The sequence below is a fragment of the Acinonyx jubatus genome, chromosome E4 (assembly GCF_027475565.1).
Source record: "Acinonyx jubatus isolate Ajub_Pintada_27869175 chromosome E4, VMU_Ajub_asm_v1.0, whole genome shotgun sequence".
Taxonomy (NCBI): Eukaryota; Metazoa; Chordata; class Mammalia; order Carnivora; family Felidae; genus Acinonyx; species Acinonyx jubatus.
Genome location: NC_069395.1, coordinates 38,979,121 through 38,997,375, shown reverse-complemented (window position 1 = coordinate 38,997,375; position 18,255 = coordinate 38,979,121). Strand labels below are relative to the sequence as shown.

Here is an 18,255-nt window from a genome sequence, read left to right as displayed (position 1 = left end):
CTTCAGCTCAGGTCATGATCTCGTGGTCCGTGAGTTCAAGCCCCACATCGGGCTCTGTGCTGACTGCTCAGAGCCTGGAGCCTGTTTCAGATTCTGTGTCTCCCTCTCTCTCTGACCCTCCTCCGTTCATGCTCTGTCTCTCTCTGTCTCAAAAATAAATAAACGTTAAAAAAAAATAAAAAAGAAAGAAAGAAAAAAAATAAAGTAGGTAGGTGTAGACTTATTCAGTACACTCAGGGATGATGTTAAAATAGTCAATACCTAGTACAGCATGAACACTGACCATTGAGAATACCACTACCAGCTCATATTGTCTGAATGTCAGCCATGCTGTGTGTGTGTGTGTGTGTGTGTGTATGTGTGTGTATCTCAGATGCTCACAATAGTATACAGCATATCCCCCATTTCACAAATGAGACATGAGGGAACTGAGTTTCAGAGAAGTTCAAATTACTTGCACAGGACCCTAGATCTGTTTCACTCAAAACTGCTCTTTCCACTACACTACCACACTGATTACTACTTGTTGGTGGATCAGGTCCTCTGTCCCCTTGGGCTGAGGTACGCTTGAGGAGAGTTGGGTGACAGGTGAGTGATTAGCGAGTGCCGATAACCAGTTCACTTAGACTAAGCCATCTCCGTCATGCATGGTCATGACTAATTGTCATTTACGGCCACTTTACACACTAATTGCTTGTGTTATACAGATTTGGTCAGAGAAGGTTATCTTTCAAAGCCAAAGTTCTGGTAGCTTGTTGGATGATCCACGGTGGGTCTTGTGAAACCTCTCACTATTCTAATTTTCTATTGTTTATTAAGTGGGAAGAAAATTATACTTGCCTTAAATTCTTCATAAATAATTTTAAAGTGCTTTGAACTTTTTTATTTTTATATAAAAAATTTTAATATAATTTATATAATTTTTTAAAAATATAAATTGTGGGGCACCAGGATGGCTCAGTTGTTAAGCATCTGACTTCAGCTCAGGTCATGATTTCATGGTTCATGAGTTTGAGTCCCACATCTGATGAGCTCGAGCCCCACTTCAAGTGAGCCCTGCTTCTCTCTCTCTCTCTCTCTCTTTCTCTCCCTTTCTCTCTCTCTCTGCCTCTCCTGGGATTTTCTCTCTCTCTCTCTCTCTCTCTCTCTCTTTCCGCCCCTCACTCACTTGCACGTTCTCTCTCTCTCTCAAAAAAAATTGTTTTTACTTTTAATATAAAAATAAGATGTCCTATTGTCCACAAATCTTGTTGGTGATGGAGAAAAGACAAGTAATCTCTTCTCAGTTTGGTCAATCATCAGTAGGGAGTCAATGACATGTTTCAAATAATGACACATTATCATGCAGGAAGGAGAACGATAAGCTCATCAATCCCATTTCCTGGTCCTGCACACTCAGGAACGTTTTATTCCCTCCTTGTTAGGTTGGGGTCATGGGACAGGGTTCTGCCCCCCCCCCCCAAAAAAAAATTAGGACAGAAGAATACAAGCTACTTCTAGTCCTGTCCCTTCAAAATATCTTAAACAATAGCCCAGCTTCACTTCCCTTCCGCATTATTTTCAGTCCCCACTGGTTTCAGATTCTAGCACCACAGAATGGAAGGAGTTTGGGTTCCTGAGTCACTACTTGGAAGAGAGCCTCCAAGGAGAGCTGCCAGAGTTGGACTGACAGTGGCCTGAGGGAGAAATGAACCTATGTGTGAGATCATTGAGATGGTTGTTATAATAACGGGTATTTATGGCTCTAATATGGAAACTGCTACCAGAAATGGGGTATTGACATAGCCAAATCATATTCCCTGACCGTTATACTATTTTAACTTTACGTATTTAATTTTTTTATTTTACAGAGAGAGAGAGAGAGAAAGAGAGAGAGAGAGTGGAAGAAAGGGGCAGAGCAGGCTCCATGCCTGGTGCAGAGCCCGATGTGGGGCTAGATCTCACGAACTGCGAAATGACCTGAACTGAAATCCAGAGTCTGACGCTCAACTGACTGACTGACCCAGGTGCCCCTATATTCTTGGGTGCCCCTATACTGTATGCATCATTGGTTTACCAGTTCAGCAACAGGCAGAAAGGCAATTAATACCAGAAAATGGAAGACAGAAATTCAGGTTATGCAGTGACAAATCATTTGGTGTACCTATTGCCAGATATTAATTAGAAGGCAGTCACATGCACAGTTTATACCTTTAGGGGACATGGTTAAAAAACAGAATTTCAGCACTGTTTTTAGTATTACAAGAAATCTAGATATGTATTACAAGGAAGAGATGGTTCAGGAAAGCATCATGAGTTTGCGAGTGGAAGTAGAATCCAGAATCCAGAAATTTGGGCTCTAGGGTTGGAAACAATGAATTTATTTTAGATTCAGACAGTAAGACACGGTACCAAAAAGGGCTTGAAGTGACAAATATCTAGTAAAAGTTCTCAACTGAACGGAGTCATTTGAGGCAAAAATCAAATCAGGGGTATGGTGTTCCCATCTCTTATTTCTGAGATCCTCAATGTATTTAGGTAATTATGTTGAGAGAGAGAAAGACATGGAGGAGAAGAGTCAAAGAAAAAAGGTGGATTTGATAACAGTGTCTAGAAAATAACTCTGGGTGTGATTCCTGGCACATGGACCTGACTGGAAGCAAATATATCATATACCTTCTAAGTTTTTGAGGATTGCATTACCAAAGACACCACGGCCCTGGACCTGAAAAGTCCTTCCTTGTTATGAGCAGATGACTGTTGCTTCGAGGCCACTTGTATTAAAACCTGATATGTCTTCTTTACTTTTTTTTTTTTTTTTCATCTGAATAGCTGGAAGCAAAGGACTCCAAGATGGGAAAAGCCACACAATGGAGGGATCCCAGCATGCACCAGATGTTCACGAGTAAGTAATAGCCTTGTATTGGGTTGTAGTATTCATATTTGGAAATTGTATTTTATAGCAGCCTGCACTGATTACCTTAACTAAGACGCTGTTCTAAACTGAAAACCGGTTGTAAAAGGTGGAAAAGCTCTTTATTTCTCTGGAAAGGAGTGAAATGCTCCTCCTACCCCGTCATCATCATCCCCATCTTCGTCATTGTTCACAAAAATGCTTTTTGAGTATCTGTAACTTGCCAGGCACCATGGCAGAGACTGGAAGGCAAAAAGGAAGGAAACATTGTTCCTGGTCTTGTCCATAATCTGGTGGGAGAAACATCTAAATAAACAAAGAATGACATCAAGAATTATATCCTAAGTCTAACACCGTTAACATACGACACAGTTAATTCTGTTTGGAGGTGGGGTGGGGCAGTGAGAGGTACAGATCTGACAGAGGTGACTTACGTATCAGGTGCTAAGGGGAATTTTCTAGGCAAATAGGACAGGTGGAAAGCATTCTACGTAGAGGAAACAATTAGTGTGAAGGCATGCAGATATGAAAATCAGGAAAATGAAATTCATTTCTATACTTGGAGATGAAAAACATAAATCACTCTTATCATCATCGTCAAATGTATCATCCTACCATCAGAATTATTCATTAATTTCCATAAAGAATGACCACGTGGGTTGGATCCCATTCTCCAGAGGATCCTAGCCCAAGAGACCATAGGTAACAAATAACATACTGACCGGGAGAGTTGCCCTGTAGAAAGCTTCAGAATTTACTTGCTGTGTAACATGGGCCAAATTCCTTGACTTGTCTTTATCTTACTAGTACTGTTGTATCAGAGAGATAACTCATGTTTATCCTTTCTGACTTGCAGAATTGTTGTGCAAATCCAGTGAATAAAATACGTGAAATCTGGTTTGAAAAAGACATATACGTACCCTAACATAGACGTCCGTGTTTTAAAAAGGCAGTCAGTGAAGGAGGATTGGGGTGGCTCTGGCCGGGGTCATGGCAGTTTCTACTGACATCACATTCAAGGGCATATTTTACTTCTTTCTGGTGGCAGTTGACTGGTATCCTCAGACCCTACCGGGTAGTGTACCTGTGGGCTGTGGCACACCTGGAGGGAGAGCCACTCTCGACGGATGAGGACACGCTGACATAGAGAGGTCGAGGTGGCAGTCCAGACCAGGTGACGTTTCCTCAGTGTGCACGAACGCAGTACCACCAGACCAGGAACTGGGATCAAAGTTTAGGAAGGAAATCAACATTTTAGTCAGAGGGTGGCTGGTTTCGGGGAGAGTGGGTAAGGCTCTGAAAAGGAAAACAAATAGATCTGAGGCCTCGTCAGGATGTAGAATATAAGTGAAGAGGGGCAAGTGGTTGAGAGCTAAGGTTTTAAACGGGGAAGGCACTGGAGGACCAGCCCACCTGCCAAGCTGGTCTGCAGGCTCCCTGTGGACAAGCGTCTTCTCCGTGGGCTGCCGGATCCAGCTCCTGCTGGTGCTGATTGTTAAATCTTTAGGAAGTTTGCAAGCCAGTCGTTAAAGCGCTGGTGGCGTGCAATCAGAGAGTGTGTGCTCTACGGAAACTGGCAATGACTACAAATCAGAAACTTTTCTTTCCCTGGTCAGCTAGTATTTTTTTTTTAAGTTTATTTATTTATTTTGAGAGAGATAGAGGGAGAGAGAGAGAGAGAATCCCGAGCAGGCCCTGAGCTGTCAGTGCAGAGCCCAGTGTGGGGCTCGAACTCACAAAACGTGAGATCGTGACCTGAGCTGAAATCCAGAGTTGGAGGCCTAACTGGTTGAGCCACCCAGGCACCCCTCGATAGCACATTTTTTGGATAGCACCTTTTTCTATGGCAGGATAGCACATTTTCATTTATACATAGGCATCGAGGACACAACAGAGACTTACGAACCTCAGTCCTTAAACTGAGAGCTCCAAGTGAAATAAACACTTGGTTAGTTGCTTCCTGCCATCCGCCCTTCTCCTCGTTTTTATGTGTGGGGCATACTTGAGAGATTCAGCGTGGCAGTGACTCTCATTCCATCAGTGGCACCTAAGGAGGCTATGCAGCAGGCAGCAGGATACCATCGGTCCCCTTGATTGGAAATAAGTGCCTCAAATACCCCATTTTCTCCTGGTGATCCATCGTAGAGGTGCGACCCATGCAGTTCTTAAGCCTATTTAGATTATCATAATCTATAACCTTGCAAGGACACAAGTCCCCCATAGGCAGCTACTTTGTGAACGAGTTATTTCCATGTCTTTGAGATCCTAAACCTGCCTCGCTGAAGCATGAATGCTTCTAGTATTTTCTTTTATCATTACAATAGACATTTATCTAAAGTAATACGTTTGCAGCTCAAGTAGTTCTAAATTGTACATTTCCGGTTTAGCCAGCTTCTCCAAAATATTTCAAGGCAGCCGCAACCACAGATTTCAATTCCAGGATTCTTTCTTTGCCCATTCTTCTCTCTCTTTCCCAAGTAACTTCCTTCAGATGCGGTTCGAGATAGATTTTACCCTCCTTATATTTTGTCCACTGCTCTGTAGGCAAAATCCGCTGCCTCCTGGTCAGATCCAATGCTCTCTTTACGCGAAACATCTTGCCGTTATGAATTTTCTCAGGAAGACTTCTTATGGCCTCTCTCTCATCATCATTCTTGTATACTGTATCATCTCACATGAACTGGACTTTCTTGAACCCTGGAGCATTGTAATACCATTTTCAGATACCCTCCAGCCACGGACTTGGTGCTGGAGCAGCAGGCCTGCTCACCATTTTGACCTAAGACTGAAGCACTGAATGCTTCCAGTATTTTGAGATGGGGTAAGCCACTTTGTTTTTACCTCTTGAGAGCTTAAAGACTGTGACTGAGTTCTTGAGCTTTCTCTTCGTGATCTAGGCCTCTCTGGTATTACCTAACTAAAAGTCGCTAGTGATGCATCTGAGGAGTTCGTGACGAGCAAAACCCAGCCTAGAGACTTGGGTGACATTGTGGCCCATCCAACCCATCGATAAATCCTTCAAGCTTTAACCCTGCCCTCCTCCTGCCCCCCTACTTTACAATGCCCTCTCTTTTAGGAGAAGGATGGCGGAATTACTTTGCATTGGAATTAATGGTATAAAGAGCTACCTTCTCATCTGAGTAATGCTAATTCACCTCCATCCCTGGTCATTTGCTACCTATTAGAAATATCCTGACAGCCTGCATCTCATTACCATTGTAGCAGGTCGGACTCCCAAGAATAACCTTCTAAGGAGGATGAAATGTACGCCAGTGGCATCTAATACCAGGGCATTCACATTCATATTTTTAGCAGCATATATCAGTTAGCCCAACCTTTAGTGTACTCTATGTACTTTTAATAATCTCCATAAAAGCCTGATTTCCAATCCCTGGGCTCAAGCTGACAGTGTAAATAAAATCACCCAAATCCACAGGGTAAGAGAAATGAAAATGACAAGGATTAAAATTTGGTCAAACCTCTTTCTTTTTAAAAATTCTGCTTCCCTTCCAATTGGATCACGACCCTCTGTGTGCTCAGCTTAAGACCAGACGGTATGCTTTCACTTTTATTCCTCTCTGCAGCAGGCTTACAGTATTTAGTGAGAGTCTGTAAAGAATGTGTGCTGGGTAGAGAGTTAATACCATAATCCCCTATCGTTGGGGTCAAATGCTGAATAGAGCAAAAGAATTAGAAAACATGTTACATACAATGGCAGGAAAAAAAAGCATCAGCACGCTGTTCTGTGAACGCTAGCATTCATCACCCACAAGCGATGGCCATGAGGTAACAGAGTGCGTGAGAGACGCGGACTTGAAGTCTAGTTGTGCACGGAAGCCAAGCCGGAGGAGACTTGAGCATAAGTCTTCATACCCATATACCCTGGGAGGTATTTGTCACCATTCTTCATTGCTTCTTTCCAAGTACCTGCGTGGATTTAGTTCCTAAGTAACACATTGAGCCACTAAATTGTTTCATGGAGCTGAACCTTCAGCGATCTCTTTTTACTCTTCAGCAGTGGGTGTGAATATTGTTCTCAAAGTGCTGTAATACATCTGTCTCTGGAGAATTCTCTTAATGAACAAGTAGAAATTTGAGGCACTGCAGGCAAAAAGGGTTGCACAGCCACCTCCCATTGTACCTTGGGAAAGTCAACTGAACTCCCCTGGAGTAAGATTACAAGCAAATAAATAACTTTGTCTGGAAGTTCTATACAGGGAACTTGCGTGTGCGCGTGTGTGTGTGTGTGTGTGTGTGTGTGTAAATGGTTTAAACATAAAGTGACAAGTCAAATTTATTTTAAATGTTAAATTTTTTTAATGTTTTCTAAGAGAGAGAGAGACAGAGAGAGAGCGTGAGTGGGGCAGAGAGAGAGGGGGAGACATAGAATCCGAAGTAGGCTCCAGGCTCTGAGCTGTTAGCACAGAGCCCGACACAAGGCCTAAACCCAGGAACCGTGAGAGTATGACCTGAGCCGAAGTCGGACACTTAACCGACGCTTAGATACCCAGGTGTCTCCCAAATTTTATTTTAAATAATACTCTTTGAAGTAGTAACTATCATGTCAGCAATTTAGAATTTTTGTTTATGTTTACATTTACATATAGTAAAATTCTTTGGGGTGTAGAGTGTTATAGTTTTGACAAATGCAGAGTTGTGGAAACATCACCCCAGTCAAGATATGGCACAGTTCCATCACCCCCAACAATCCCTTGTGCTGTTTCTTTTTAGTCAACCCTTTACCTCCAACCCTACAAATCTTAAATCCTTATGTAGGATTTTACATAGGTATATCTTGTACAATGACCAGAATGATAACCTGAAATCATATTTTTATATATTTACATGTAACAAAATAAAAATAAACCAAAACAATAGCATCTGCACATTTTAAACAGGGACATATTTATATTTAATTTATATTTATATTTATTTATAAATACATAAATAACTAGGAAGCCAGTGTTCTCCGATCAAAAAAGGCTTACTTATTGCTCAGTAAATTCAGCGAATACAGGGACAGTAACCTAACCCACTATTGTATCAGCATGAACAAAAGGGTTTATTAAATGTATATTGAATTGATTATTAAGCCATGGATTGAGTAATGGTTTTAAGTTCATGACAACCATAACTAAAAATGTGGCATTCACAGTGTTGCAATTGTACCTTAAAGACGGCCAAAGAAGGAGGTATAAGAAAGAGGGGGAAAGATTGTGTGTGTTTGTGCACATGTGGTGATTATATCACCAATTTGCTAGCTTACAAATGATAAAAACGGAATTGTTTTTGCACATGACCATTATTATATGTGTCTGTGACTCAGTGATTAGAAGTTAATGGCCTTAAAGAGAAAACTATTAGAAACATTAACTAGGGTTTTGAGTTATATTTGTGAGGATAATCTTTGTTTACTTAAAGAAGATAGCAGGATTTCTACGAAAATACTGAGTAAGATTGGAGTCTAACCAGGAAGCATAAGACATGTTATGAGTAATTCAGCATATCTTCCCTTTCCTGCAGGGCATGCTGACTAAATTACTAAAGAAATCTTATTTTCAAGCAAATACATCGTTACTGTTTAAAACAGAAGTATGAACATGTCCTTAATTTTATCCATTATCTTACCTACATTTCTGTTAGCCCAAGGTCAGACTATCGGTCTTCTTTACTGGCCACTCCTCTTCTCCTCAATATTCCTTTCCTCATACTTCTTTCATTTTCATGGAGAAATCATTTATATTCAAAATTAGATAGAGACTCTCAGTCTACATCTCCAACCCAGGTTCCCTCATGTGTTACGGACACATACTTCCAGCTTTCTACTTGATATCTCTCCCCGGATAGCCCACAAGCCCAAACTTAAATTGTCTCAAATGGAGCTCATTATCCATCAAATCGAATGGTTCCTCCCCCATAGAATTTTCCATATGCTTCCACTAGCTCTTATCTCACTTCCTGTTTCTTTCACTGGACTGAAGGCGATGAACGTGCGTCTTTTCCCTAGTGCCTGGCACGGTGCCTGGCATCTGGTAGGCATTTATAAATATTTGTGGAAGGAATGAGTGCACATGACACTCATATGCATATAAATAGGGATTTATTTCCACCCTAAACCCCAATGTTTATGAATGGTTTTTAAATGGATGAGTAGCTCTGATAGACATATAGATATAAGTATTTATTCTCACATCAACCACCAACTACTATATCTACATGAGGTCTGGAGATCGAATAATGTCTGTTTTATGCAGCAAGGAATATAATTCGCACATTTCAGGTTTCTTTCCTGTTTTTTCTCACATTGAAATCCTATTGTGTTTGAATTCAGTATTATAACAGAAGCATTTTTCTGTGTCTTAGAAAGTCCCAGACATTATTTTTACTGATAGAAAAATTGTGCCTTGAAAAGAAGTTCTTCAGGGGCGCCTAGGTGGCTCAGTCAGTAAGTGTCCAACATCACCTCAGGTCCCATGGTTCGTGGGTTCGGGCCCCGCATAGGGCTCTATGCTGACTCTGGGCTGAGGGCTTGGGACCTGGAGCCTGCTTCGGATTCTGGGTCTCCCTCTGTCTCTGCTCCTCCCCCACTCACACTCTGTCTCTCTCTCAAAAGTAAATGAACATTGAAAAAATTTAAAGAAAGAAAAGAAAAGAAGTGCTTCACGCTTACTCCAAAAGATGAGTTTGAAACATCATAAGGACCTCATGTAGCGCCTACTTCTATTCAACCATCTCTGCTTTCCACCAGTGATTCTCAAAGTGTGGTCCCCGGACCAGCAGTATCAGCAGCATCTAGGAACTTGTTTGACATGAAAATTCTTGGGCTCCACCCCACACTTTCTGAGTAAGAATCTCAGGCCAGCGGCCCAACAATCTGTGCTTTAACAAGCTCTCCAGGTGATTTCAATGTACAAACAATTTTGAGAATCACTTTCATACACTTGCCAGTGAAAGAATCCACCTGAACTCTTTCCACCCACTTCCCCTGTCAGTTAGGTCCCTTATTAGTCCCACATCATGTTTGGGTTGGAAAATGCCTTCTATGTTTGATAATGACTCTTTAGAACAGGGCATGGCTTCCTGTACCTAAAACATAAATATAAATGTGGTGCAAGGCAGTAGTTTTTTTAAACTTAGTTTTAACAACAGCAATATTCTTCAGATGAAATCCTAAACAGAAGCCGTGTGCGCGTGCATGCATGTGTGTTGGATAAAAAGGAATTACTGTGATTGGATATAGTTGAGGGGGTGGGGGAAACAGAGTTCCCATACGCCACTAGGCGCCCTCCCACCCAACCCTTTTCCCCATGCCATCTCCAGGGAATAGAACTTGAAAATTGCAGAAGCAGTGGAATAGATGAACAGTTGGGAGACCTGGGCTCTAGTTTCTTTGGGCCATTCATTTGGCATCTCTGAGCCCCATGTTCGTTGTCTGAACATGACGAGTAATCTGTAATTCTTTATCCAGTTGGAAGTTTATTTATTTTTTCATTTTTTATTGCTTAGCTTCTGATAGCAAGAGATCCCGGCTGTCTTGAAAGGTCTCCCTTCCTTGGAGACGCAGGAATAAATGTTGGCCTTGCCATTTGCTTGTCTTCTGTCATCTACTTCAGTATTGACTTCCAGGCATTAATGAATAAACAGGGCCAGGCTGCTGTCATTAGGAGTGCCAATAAAGAGAAGAAAATCTTCCACCAGAGTCACATTAACATTGAACAGATTTTCAACCCCAGCATTTGACTGGGAATGTGGGCTGGTGATAAGGGCATATGTGAAGAATTTAGAGAGTAGCACAACATAGTTGCACTGGCCTTTTCTGCAGCCTTCCCTCCACGTTCTCTTTCTGCCCTCCCCCCTGTTCTTCTTCCTTCCCCTCCTTCCTCTCCTCTCTTCCTCTTCCTCAGAGAGCTTGCAGAGCACTGGCCTACAGTCACTCTCCCCATATTACATCACCTGACTCTATGTCTTTGTGACACCCAAGGTCAAAATCTATGATGGGAAACCAAATGTGTAGGTGCCCCTAAGTACTGCAAGCGTTACTTTCACACTCCCTCTTGCAGAGATCTCTGGATTTCCCTCTTCTCTCTCTCTGATCCTTCTCTTCCTCCATTCAGTTCCCCTGACTCTGTCTGAGGCCACCTAGAGACAGCTCTAAGTTTACCGGTCAGAACTGTGCTATCCCATTGCTATAGACTGAGATATTTGTATCCCTCCAAAATTCGTATGTTGAAACCTATGCCCAGTGTGATGGTGTTTGTGGGGGTGGGGCCTTTGGGAAGTGCTTAGTCAGGAGGACGAGCCCTTATGAATGGTAATGGTGCCCTTCTAACAGATCCCAGAGAGATCTCTCATCCCTTCCACTGTGTGAAGATACAGTGAGAAGACAGCCATGTATGAACCCAGAAGCGGGCCCCTCACCAGACACCAAATCTGCCAGCGCCTTGGTCTTGGACTCCAACCTCCAGAACCGTGAGAAATATTGTGTAGCCAGAACAGAATAAGGCACCGGCTCTTCTGTAAAGCAGGGTCTGCGTGTGTGAGGAAGGGGACGGTGGTAATGGAGCAATGGGGACCTGTGGGGTGAGGTGGGCACAGTGTCGTGTTCTTGAAACTTTACTCCCGTAAAGTCTCCTATGACCTTCCTGGAAAGAAGGTCATTCTGGCCTCTGCTCGGCAAACGGCGAGGGGCTCATTCTCTGAGATGCGGAGACCTCGCTCCATCCGTCATCCCCTGGTGTGTCAGAGGTTGTGACAGAAATACCAGACGCACTTTAATTGAATTTGTGGACCAAAAATGGCCTGACAGGGAAAGCATGTTGATAAGAATCTATGTTATAGCTTACATTTTACATTAGACGGTACTACTTAGGCACATAAAATTCTTTTTTAAATGGGATTTAAAAAGTGGAATGTATATGTCTGTGCTCTTGTTTGCTTTTATCATATGGAAGACGAAAGTACTTGACTGCTTGGTCTGGACAGCTGGCAGCCTTATCCATCGTTGTCCTCTCTCTCCTGTGTTTTCAGCTCCCTGCCCCCAAGGTTCAGTCTCCATTTCCCCCTCTACATGTAAATGAGTACAAATCTTATCTCACCTATCTTTTGCCCTTGTGCTTCCCCTTAGCCCCTAGTCTACTTCTCTTTTCCTTTCAGTCAAGCTCTTTGAGATAAGGCTTGATACTTGGGGTCCACAGCAGCGCCCCTGCTGTCTTTCTCACAACCACCCATGAATCCCCAGGCTTCCATTACTTCCAACCCCCTTGCTGGGTCACCCATCTCAAATCCTACAGCAACACTTCAGTCATTATCACATTTGGTCTCCCCCCAAAAAAAAAACAAAAAAAAAAGCTGATTATTTCCTTCTTGAGTCTCTTCCCTCCTTCAGAGTCCACGGCCCTACTCTCTGCTGGTTTTCTTCCTAGCTCAGTAATTCATTCTCCTCAGCCTTTGCTGATCCTTTAAATGTTGGTGTTCCCTGAAGTTCTGTCTTCTGCTTCCTGCTTTTTTGTGCTATTTACTCATCCTGGGCCAAACCATCCACATCCGGGGGCTCAGCCCTCACCTACGCGCTGATGGTTTCCAGACCTATACCCGCAGCCCAGGCCTGCCTTTCTTGGGCTCCACACATACTTATCTTCGAATGTCTCCATTTAATAGGTTCCTCAGACTTAGGTCTGTTAACAAATTAAAAATATCATCTTAACTTTTAAGCTCTGCTCCTTTTGCTTGAGGAACAACACCATCTGCCCACCCAAGTGAGAAACAGAGACTCATCCTAGACCTGGCTACACTTAAGTTCCATCAATCAGATCCTCCTAATATTACATTTGACGTGGTTTTTTTTTTTTTTTTTCTTTCTACTGTCTCCACCAGCTACGATCACTACTGCCTTGGATTTAGTTCAGACTGTGTCCACTTTTCACCTGGGCCAATGCCTTCTGGGCTCCCTGCCTTCAGTCTCTCACACTTCCACGTCACCGTACATCTACTCTCCAGATGATCTTTCTCAAAGGTCTATATTGATGTTGTCCAGGATAGTAGCCTTTAGGCACACACAGCTACTTAATTAAAATTAAGTAAAATTTAAAACGCCTCAGTCATGCTAGCCACAGTTTAAGTACTTCATAATTAGCCCAAGTAGCTAATGGCTATCTACTGAACAGTACAGATAGAGAGCATTTCCATCATTGCAGAAAGTTCGACTGGATACGACTATTCTAGAATGTGATGTAATCATGTCTTCTGTCTGCTTGCTTCCGTAATGATTCCCCACATACTTCAGATGAAACTCCAGACTCACTAGCTTGGCAAGTAAGTCCCTGCTTTTGGTGCACTCTCCCTGTCGCCGCCCCCTCCACTTGAACCCGTGCCTTCGTCGTGTCAACCCACTGCTTCCATCCCCACGCCTCTGTGCTTTTGGTTATGCTGTTTCTGCCGCTCGGGCTGCCTTTCTCTGTCCCTTTAGAACTCTTGTTTGTTCTTCAAACTCAATTCCGGCATCAGTCCTTCTGTGAAGCTTTCCCTTGCCTTTCCAGGCAGAGTTTAGGCTCACCTTTTTATGATTTCCACTGGCAGCTTATAGTGCTAGGACACTCATTGTTAAAAAGAAAAATCTATTGATTCAGCATGAAAGCCTGCATAATACTCCCTTCCCCCAACACAACCATGTCCTAATCTCCCAAACTTGTGACTATGTTACCTTACATGGTAAAAGCGCCTTTGCATTTGTGACTGAGTTAAGCATCTTGAGATGGGGGAGGTTGTCATGGATTATCCAGACAGGTCCAATGGTAGAATCAGAAAGGTTCTTGTAAGAGGGTCGCAGGGATGTCAAGATGGATGCAGGGTTTGGAGTGATTTACTTTGAAGATGCAGGAAGGGGCCGTGAGCCAAGGAATGAAAGTAGCCTCCAGAGGCTCTAAGAGTCAAGGGAACAGATTCTTCCCTAGAACCTCCAGAAGGAACACAGCCCTGCTGACCCATTTGGGACTTCTGACTTGTAGAACTATAATGAAATAACTTTATATTCTTTTAAATCACTAAATTGGTGGTAATTTGTCACAGCAGCAATAGAAAACCAATATATTCACCCTTTCATCTATCCATCCATCCATCTATACCACATACTTCACATAGATTTACCGAGTGACTGTCTTGTGCCAGACCCAGTATTGTATGCTAAGAATACAGTAATGAAAAAGATCCAATTATTGTTGGGGAAGGTGTGATGTAGGGGCAAGGGAGAAGGCAGGAGTCCTGAAACCTGGAATTGTGAAGGGCTGCCGTCCAAAGTTGAGGCTGTTTCCTGTAGAGTCATTAAAGGTCTTTTGCCTTATTGGATCATGATTGGATCTTTGGCTGCCCTAATGTGGAAATGGGTTGATGCTCTCACACCAGGAAGAGGCACCAGGCTGCTTGTAATATCTAGGTGAGAAATGATGAAGGCCGCTAAGAAAGTGGATCTGGTAATGTTTGGGTAGCATTGCAGAGGTAGAATTGATGGGGTTTTGTGATCAATTAGACACTGTGCCTGAGCGACAGAATCCAAGATGACTCTGCTCCAAGATGACTCTGAGAACGGGTGACTCTAAGCTCAGTGCCTGGCACACAGTGGATAAGAAACAATTGTCTTGAATTGAATTGTGTGGCAAGAAGACAATGGAGTAGATCATCACTGGGAGGGAAGGATGATGCCAATGAATCTGCACAGTGGAGGAAAATAAATAGAAGAATGTGTGTGTGTGTGTGTGTGTGTGTGTGTGTGCGCGCGCGCGTGTGTGTGTGTGCAGGGTGCTAGGAGAAGGATGTGAAATGTGTGCCCTGCCACCCCGTATGATTTTTACTGCCCAATTTAAGCTTTTGTGCTTTAAACCAGAACCATGTTCAGGGAGAAAATTGAGAAAACCATACAACCACCTTGAAGATGTCAGATTTCTCCCAATGGCGAGTTTAGCTACTGTTTTGATCTGAAATGGTTTTGAGCAGGGGAGGGAGAACAAGTCGTTTGGGGCGATTTTTGGTGCATTTGTTGTATCGCTCTGGAAGGAGGGTAATGCCTCTGCTTTCTTCCTCTACGCATTCCCCTGTGCTGTGGGCAAGCCTGATGTCCAAACCCAGGAGTCTTCTCTGGCACCGTGTGGGATTATTTAGGCCCCCCGTGCCCAAGACCAGTGACCACATGGTGCTGAATGTTTACTATATTGAAAGCGTACTTAGGATTTCTGCTCCTCAGAGTGGCATCCTGTTCCACACTGATGGGAAGATAGACACAATTATTTAGCAAAGGCCCTGAAGCCCTGGTTTCCCACCAGCCTTGCTCTGTGGCGTATTGACTGTGTCCCCAGTCGAGTAGAGCCCGTGGCGAGTGAAAAATCTCTTCTTTGATTTGAATAAACCTCTTCTTTGATTTGTGTTCACGCAGAATGTTATTCTTTTTTTTTTAAGTTTTTAAATGTTTATTTATATTTGAGAGAGAGAGAGAAAGAAAGAGAGAGAGAGAGAGAAAGAGAGCCTGAGTGGGGGAGGGACAGAGAGAGAGGGAAACAGAGAATCTGAAGCAGGCTCCAGGCTCTGAGCTGTCAGCACACAGGGCTTGAGCCCACACGAGCTGTGAGATCATGACCTGAGCTGAAGTTGGACACTTAACCGACCGGGCCACCCCTATTCTAACAGATATTTATTGTGACTCTGTGGACTGAGGGAAGGGGAAGAGTCTTATGGTCTAGTTAGTTTGGAAAAGTTTGTGTTTAACAAATGTACGGAAGTCTGCAGGACTTCTCAGAAGCTTTACTTTACAAATATATCCTGTGAATATCTGAGAGAGAGGTAAAGATTTTCCTAAACCTATTTGACTCCAGAGCACTATGAAAATTATGTGGCAAAGTGTTCCATGCAACAGAATTTGTTCAGAAAGTGTTGTCCTACTGAAGTAGCAGATGTCCAAGATGTTCCTGTATGCCCAGCACACTCAGCAGGAGGCCACGATGATGACATTGAGCCATTAGCCATCTTCACAAAGCCTCCGATGGGCATGACTTGCTAAAGATAGACTGAGATGTTAATCGGATGAATTTTGTTGCTGTCGTTCTGACACTTTTAGTTTGGGTTTGGACTCACTTTGCTGATGAGCCAGGATGCAGGTCTAATTCAGAGGCACTTCTATCACTGTTCCATACCTTACCACACGCATCATCTCCTTCCCCCTCCCCTCAACTGTCTTCTTATAATAAAACAATCCATGCTGGTTTCCTTCTTAAAAATTGTTTTAAAAATACTGCGAAAACACTAGGTCATTTTCTTTGGGTGTCGGAGCATAATACAATAGTATCTTATTACTTATGTTCTGTGTTTCTTAATCCTCTGTGACTCCAGATACATAGCATTTTGTGGTTTGGGGGGATTTTTATCATCTGGAATTTCATTTGATCCTTAAAACAACTTCCTAAGGAGGAGATGGTGAAATCATGTTGTCTTAGTCTGTTTGAGCTGCTATAACAAAGCACCGCAGACTGGACGGCCTAGAAGCAGCAGAAACTTTTTGCTCCCAATTCTGGAGGCCAGAAGTCCAAGAGCAGGGTGCCAGCATGGTGAGAGTACGGGTGAGAGCCCCCTCCTGGATTGGAGACAGCTGCCTTCCTGCTTCGTCCATACAGAGTGGACTAGGCTAGGGGTCTCTTTCATAAGAGCACTAATCCCATTCATGAGAACTCCACCTTTGTGACCAGATCACCCCCCGAGGCTCCCAGCTCCTAACACCTGTCACCCTGGGCATTAGGTTTCAACATAATGAAATCTGGAAGGACACAAACATTCAGCCTATAGCGCCCAGTGTATACACAAGTGAAGCAAATGACATATTTGGGTGCTTAGTTTATGGAACTAAGCATTTTACATACCTGAGCTGGCTTAGAACTCCTCTCCGCTCTACATATATTGTTATCCTCATGTTAGAAATGTTATCCTCATGTTAGAAATGAAGACCCTTGAGGCTAAGAGAGTGAAGAACTTCTCCAAGGTCACGTAACTTGTAAAAGGAGGTCTGGTAGTTTAAGCACATGATCGTTTAGCCCCCAAATCCACTCTCTTTCCACTGTGGCATCCTTAAAGAGGAAGCTGAGACCAAGGGCAGGGAAAGATTGCCCAAGTTCACACAGGGAGTTTGGGAAAGTGCTAATTCACTTGACTTTTAGTCCAAGGGCCTCTCTTCTACATATTTTTGCCAGGTCACTGGAGGGCATTTTCGAGAATAAGTAATGACCTGTGAAATGTCACTGACAGCAGCAACAATAACAACCAAAGGAGAGCAGCAGGGGAGAGGGAAAATGCAGGGCCTCGAAATCTCCCCGCCCGTCCCTCAACATCCTCCATGCTGCAAAGTAGAAGTGAGCCTGCATTTCTGAGAAAAATGCCACCCAAACCGTGTTCTCTTTTGTCACATAGGTGAGGGGCTGGGGACGGCTGTGATATGGATGAGGAGTTTTGGCTCTCCTCACCTCGTCTTGTCATGGCCAAAAAGAAAATAGAGCAAATCCCCTCCCTCCCACCAGCCCCCTCTAGGGATACCTACTGTTTCCACTAATCAGATGCATGCGATTCAGAAGCATTTAGCAGGTTTCTCCTATGGGCGAATCCCTGTGCTGGTGTCATGGGGACAGCAATGGAGGTGAGTAGGGCACGTTTTCTCAGTCTGAATGGAGAGGCTGGGTGTGAAAAGCACTACTGAAGAGGTACAAACTGTCGGGAAAGCAAGACTCGAGGCACTTAAGGGGATTAAGAGGGAGTCTTGGGCATTTAGTGCACATAATGTTCACCGTAATCACTCAGAACAATTACTGAGGGTGTCCTGCTTGCATTTACCGTGTACTTAGCTCGTGGGGCAGTGTGGAGGGGGGGGTGGTATTTGCTGTGTAGCCCCTAGCACACAACAACGGTGGGGCAAATTTTTGTTGCCACTTTCCCAAACCCACAGCCCTTCGAAAGCTTTCCTTGAGACCAGGTTGGAACAGAAAGGTAGTTATGTTTCTATATCCTAATTCCACCCTGAGGGCTCCATGACCCGCACGCCACAGGAGAGTGAATCCTGAAGCAAAAGAGAAGTGGTCCGGTCCGTACTGTGTTGTTGAGTTCCAGCCCTCTTCTCGGGAGCTGAGGGTGATTGCGTTCCTCTTCCTCCCTCTGTTTCCCCAGTGTCCCTTCCCCTCTTTAATGCAGTGGGGGGCAGAGTCTGCACCTGGGCCTCACACAGGGTTGCTGCTGGTGGGAATCATGGCAGAAATCCTTCTGCTTCCTTTCTTGTTCACTGAGGCTCTGAGGGCTGGGCAGAAATAGAGTGGCCCAAAGGGGAAATCTAATGGATGGAGCAA

General features: G+C 43.6%; 1 protein-coding gene and 1 pseudogene across 1 annotated transcript in view; one reads left to right on the top strand and one right to left on the bottom strand.

Moving 5' to 3' along the window:
• The window catches only part of LOC128312987 (basic proline-rich protein-like), a 110,785-nt gene extending 93,988 nt beyond the window's left edge, over window positions 1-16,797 (top strand). The window contains exons 6-10 of the mRNA XM_053209156.1: window positions 1,853-2,006; window positions 2,812-2,884; window positions 3,539-3,595; window positions 3,942-5,714; window positions 11,226-16,797. The gene's annotated coding sequence lies outside the window, so the exon portion shown is untranslated. The remainder of the gene's footprint in view (window positions 1-1,852; window positions 2,007-2,811; window positions 2,885-3,538; window positions 3,596-3,941; window positions 5,715-11,225) is intronic.
• LOC128312986 (cytochrome b-c1 complex subunit 7-like) lies at window positions 5,324-5,666 on the bottom strand (annotated as a pseudogene).
• Window positions 16,798-18,255: the final 1,458 nt, after the last annotated feature.